Raw genomic sequence first — 6,135 nt, forward strand, 5'->3', positions numbered from 1 at the left:
ATCCAGCTCCAGCCCCACACCAGGTCCTAGCTCCCAGCCCTGCCATGTGTTCACCATCCCTCCAGACTTGCCCCTCTCTGAGGATGAAAGATCAGTCCTCAGCAGAGGTCTCACCTTCGTTCCCACACGTTCTCGGGTCAATGAATTCAATACACGGAGTGACACCGAACAATTCTTCCGCCGCCTTCGCCTCCGTGCCTTCTTCTTCAATCAAGACTCTCGCCCACCCTCTGACGACCCCTTCTCCCACCTCCAACACACCCCGTCCACCTGGACACCCCGTGCTGGCCTCCTACCTGCCCTCGACCTCTTCATAGCAAACTGCCGCCGCGATATTAACCGCTACCTGAACTCCCACACTCCCCCCACCCACTCCAACCTCTCACCCTCGGAACGCGCAGCCCTCCACTCCCTCCGTTCCAACCCCAACCTCACCATCAAACCAGCTGACAAGGGAGGCGCAGTAGTAGTTTGGCGCACTGACCTTTACACCGCTGAGGCCAAACGCCAGCTCGCAGATACCTCCTCCTACCGTCCCCTTGACCATGACCCCACCCCCCACCACCAAACCATCATCTCCCAGACCGTCCATAACCTCATCACCTCAGGGGACCTCCCATCCACCGCCTCCAACCTCATAGTCCCACAACCCCGAACCGCCCGTTTCTACCTCCTGCCCAAAATCCACAAACCTGACTGCCCCGGACGACCCATCGTCTCAGCCTGCTCCTGCCCAACCGAACTCATCTCGGCATACCTCGACACGGTCCTGTCCCCATTAGTCCAAGAACTCCCCACCTACGTTCGTGACACCACCCACGCCCTCCACCTCCTCCAGGATTTCCGCTTCCCCGGTCCCCAACGCCTCATCTTCACCATGGACATCCAGTCCCTGTACACCTCCATCCCCCATCACGAAGGACTCAAAGCACTCCGCTTCTTCCTTTCCCGCCGTACCACCCAGTACCCTTCCACCGACACCCTCCTTCGACTGACCGAACTGGTCCTCACCCTGAACAACTTTTCTTTCCAATCCTCCCACTTTCTCCAAACAAAAGGAGTAGCCATGGGCACCCGCATGGGCCCCAGCTATGCCTGCCTCTTCGTAGGGTATGTGGAACAATCCATCTTCCGCAACTACACTGGCCCCACCCCCCATCTTTTTCTTCGCTACATTGATGACTGTATCGGCGCTACCTCGTGCTCCCACGAGGAGGTTGAACAGTTTATCCACTACACCAACACCTTCCACCCCGACCTCAAATTCACCTGGACAGTCTCGGACTCCTCCCTCCCCTTCCTAGACCTTTCTGTTTCTATCTCAGGCGACCGAATCAACACGGACATCTACTACAAACCTACCGACTCCCACAGCTACCTGGACTACACCTCCTCCCATCCTGCCCCCTGTAAAAACGCCATCCCATTCTCCCAATTCCTTCGTCTCCGCCGCATCTGCTCCCAGGAGGACCAGTTCAAAATACGTACAACACAGATGGCCTCCTTCTTCAAGGACCGCAATTTCCCCCCCGACGTGGTCGACGGTGCCCTCCACCGCATCTCCTCCACTTCCCGCTCCTCCGCCCTTGAGCCCCGCCCCTCCAACCGCCACCAGGACAGAACCCCACTGGTCCTCACCTACCACCCCACCAATCTCCAAGTACAGCGCATCATCCGCCGTCACTTCCGCCACCTCCAAACAGACCCCAGCACCAAGGATATATTTCCCTCCCCTCCCCTATCAGCTTTCCGTAGAGACCACTCCCTCCGCGACTCCCTTGTCAGATCCACACCCCCCACCGACCCAACCACCACTCCCGGCACCTTCCCTTGCAACCGCAGGAGGTGCAACACTTGCGCCCACACCTCCCCCCTCACTTCTCTCCAAGGCCCCAAGGGAAACTTCCATATCCGCCACAGATTCACCTGCACCTCCACCCACATCATCTACTGCATCCGCTGCAGCCGGTGTGGCCTCCTCTATATTGGGGAGACAGGCCGCCTACTTGCGGAGCGATTCAGGGAGCACCTCTGGGCCACCCGGACGAACCAACCCAACCAACCTGTGGCACAGCATTTCAACTCCCCCTCCCACTCCACCGAGGATATGCAGGTCATTGGACTCATCCACCGCCAAACCACAACAACCCGACGGTCGGAGGAGGAGCGTCTTATCTTCCGACTGGGAACCCTCCAACCGCAGGGGATGAACTTGGACTTCACCAGTTTCTTCATCCCCCCTCCCCCCACCTTGTCTCAGCCGGATCCTTCCAGCCCGGCACCGCCTTCCTGACCTGCAGTCTTCTTCTTGACCTCTCCGCCTCCACCCTACTCCGACCTATCACCCTCACCTTGACCTCTTTCCACCTATCACATTTCCAACTCCCCTCCTCCAAGTCCCTCCTCCCTACCTTTTATCTTCTCCTGCTGAACACTCTCTGCTCATTCCTGAAGAAGGGCCTGTGCCCGAAACGTCGAATCTCCTGTTCCCTGGATGCTGCCTGACCTGCTGTGCTGTTCCAGCAATAAAGTTTCAACACTTTCAGTTAAGCCTATTCAATTCAAAACCTTTCTATTTTGACAATACTGCACCTGTAACAAGGTTATGTTGTCCTTGGCTTCTTTTTTTTGCAGAGGCGTCATAAAGGTATAGGTCTGGATACATCTGGAACATTATTTGAGTTGTTTTACTAATGCACTTGTTCAATGAAAGGGGAGTGGCCAGTTCTCCCAGTGCAAGGTTTGGTTTGTTTTGGTTTTGTCAAGTTATTTTGTTTGCAGCTACTGAGCAAGTTTCAGGAGCAAACGCAGAGACACTGCTGGGTACCAAAAGAAGCAATTCCACTCTGTGAAGCAGTGTTTCATTTTACATATTTCTTTGCCAAATGTGTATTTATAGGAATATTGCAATTATTTGGAACAGTACCATTAGGTTGTGATAGATTCGATTTGGTTTTCATATGAGGTAGGTTATTATAAATACATTACTTTCTCGTTTGTGTTTCAAACATTAGTCTGTAAATATATACTGTTTTCCTTACAACTGAGTGGTTGGGCCAGCTGCATCATGCCTCGAATATCCACTGTACATCTGCTTAAAACAATTAGAAAGGTTAGAGTCTCGGCTATTTTCTTTACACGTTTTGTTGGGGTCCGTCCTGCTCTATAAACTTATCACGTGGAAATATTTTTTAATGAGTCTGATTAGTATTCATTCGGATTATTCATAGAAGTAATTATGGAAGGAGCAGAGGGATTGTCCATAATCAGTCCATCCTGAATAAATGTAACGACCTACCAGGGGACTGGAGAGTTGGAAATATACACCTCTGTGTGGAAATGGAGAATAAGTAAACAGTATAACCACGTCCATTAACTTTTACATCTGTCGAATGTTTTGGAAACATGTGAAGTCCAATATGTAGGAAAATATGTTGTTGCTATGAAAATATATATTTGAGGGTCAGCCAGTCTAGATACGTGAATGAAACATTAGGCCAAATTAACTCAGTTCATTAGCATAGTTTCAGATCAAAATATGTTCATGTGTATTTACTCTCCTGATTAGAAAACCAGTAATGCAATTGATTATATGGAAATGACAATCTGCACATGACATCGATTACAGGATTGTAAATTAGAAGGAGTGTGGGAAGACGGTTGCTGTGATGATAGTTTGGAGACATCAGTTTCTGTCTCTGTCACAAAGACCTGGTGTGGCGTAGAGACTCAGTGATCAGCAATGCTGCATCACTGCGCATGGGCCCAACTTCAAGACCAGCCTCGGCCGACTCCCGAAGTGGAGTATTTGCGTTCTCTCCATGTCTGCTTGGGTTTTCACCGTATGATCCGGGTTGCTCCTGCAAGACAAGAACCTGCTGAATATGTAGCTGGGCCAAGTTAAATTGCCTATAGTGTCAAGGAATATATAGGTTAGCCAAGGTAAGTATAGGGTTACACGGATTGTTTGGAGTTGAGTCTGAGTAAGATGCTCTTCAGAGAGTTGGAGTAGACTTCAGGGAGTCGCTGTAGTTTGAGGTAAATGGCCTGTTTCCACACCGTAGCGAGTCGATGCTTCATGCAGCTAAGAGTGCAGGATATCTCATGTGTGGAACTGAGGGCAGACAATCCCAATTAAATATGCCCGTTTAATAGAGGGAGAAGGAACACACTGACTTGATGTGTTTTATTTATTTTTCTAAATATATGGACATACGGTAGTCAAAAGTAGTCAGTGAAGAGGAATTAATAGAGACGGAGTTGACAAAATTAAAGAATTGATTTTCAAACTTCACAAATAGCTATTCGGTCCTCACATGTCATAATGATTCGCCTTCTCTTGGTGATAGCTCTCACTACATTATTAGCTCCAGCCTCTCATTCAGATCCTTGTTTGCTTTCCTTTCCTGCTTCTGTTCTCCAGGTCGATTGGCAGGAATCTACATTCTCCCAGGAAAAAAACCATTGACCTAAATGTTGCTATTTAGTTGTTAAGAAATGTCATGCTTGACACTTTTGTTAATCACAGGTATTTTTTTTCCAACAGCGAGTGCTCAATACCTTTCATTCATGACCTAAGAATATCGTGGAAGGAAATGATATAGAAGCAGTCCAGATAATGTTGGATTAGCATTTTAGAAGAAAGAAATTCGTTGTATGTTGGAGGAACCCACGTGAATAATAATAAGTATTGATTGGTTGGAGAGCTTGTGCACACACGGCAGACAGAAAGGGCCCTTATCTGAGTTACAGTAATTTTTAGTTTTTTTATGATACTTCTTAGACAGCATAGCCAGCTGAAGAGACGGGCTTGTTTGATGCAGTGTGCACCGTGTTCACCTAATTGTGATCTTTTCCACGGTAGACAAGTTCTCATCACCTCATTGCATACATCACTGAATACAGATGACGACAAGCAAGGACATTGTTGTGGTCATGTCCAAAATATTTGCAACATGTTTAGCACAGGAGACGTGCCAGTGGTTTGGAGATTAGAAACATTATTTTTTTTCTTTATTTAAAACATTTTCCACATGAATGATTCGTGAAATAACAGGCCAATGAGGCTTATGACAATGGCAGGGAAATTGCTGCAGACGTTTGTTAGAAATAGAAGTAACTCATACGTAGGTAAAAACAATGACGGTAGATGCTGGAAACCAGATTCTGGATTAGTGATGTTGGAGAAGTGCAACAGTTCAGGCAGCATCCGAGGAGCAGTAAAATCGACGTTTCGGGCAAAAGCCCTTCATCAGGAATGTTTAGAAGCGGAAAAATGAACTTGTCCGCAATACTCACACAGCAACAGGTTATAGTCCAGCAGGTTTGTGTGAGAGCAGTAGCTTTCAGAGAGCTGTCATTATTTTACATGAAATACTGAGCAACAATCTAAGTTTGTTCAATATATCACCTCTATTGCATAACACTGTAATGATTTGCGATAACTTCTGTGTCCAATGAACCTCTCCGAAAATGACCTGATGAAGAAGCAGCGCTATGAAAGCTAGTACTTCCAAATACACTTGTTGGATTATCACTTGGTGTTGCATGATATTTGACTTTACCTACCCCAGTCCAACACCGGCACCTCCACATCATTTTTAGGATTAGACAGGTATATTTTGTGCAGAGAAGATCGTATCTCACAAACTGGATTGAGTTTTCCTTTGAGGAAATGACAGATATTTAACGAGCACGGAGCAAGATATGTTGCCTGTATGGAACATTGGACGATTTTTCATTTGATAAAAAAAATGGGATCGGTAAAAGTGTTTCTACTTTAACACAAGGAATGTTGGTGGGCGACACGGTGGCACAGTAGTTAGCACTACTGCCTCACAGCGCTAGAGACCCGGGTTCAATTCCCACCTCAGAGAAGGTGTGGCGTTTGCACCTACTCCCCGTGTCTGCGTGGGTTTCCTCCGGGTGCTCCGGTTTCCTCCCACAATCCAACAATGAGTAGGTTAGGTGGATTGGTCATGCTAAATTGCCCGTAGTGTTAGGTGAAGGGGTAAATGTAGGAGAATGGGTCTGGGTGGGATACACTTCAGCAGGTCGGTGTGGACTTGTTGGGCCGAAGGGCCTGTTTCCACACTGTAAGTAATCTAATCGAATCTAAGACAGTAAGTGCAGCCC

The sequence above is a fragment of the Chiloscyllium plagiosum genome, unplaced genomic scaffold (assembly GCF_037043375.1).
Source record: "Chiloscyllium plagiosum isolate Xiang-an unplaced genomic scaffold, Cpla_swu_hap1 HiC_scaffold_12, whole genome shotgun sequence".
Taxonomy (NCBI): Eukaryota; Metazoa; Chordata; class Chondrichthyes; order Orectolobiformes; family Hemiscylliidae; genus Chiloscyllium; species Chiloscyllium plagiosum.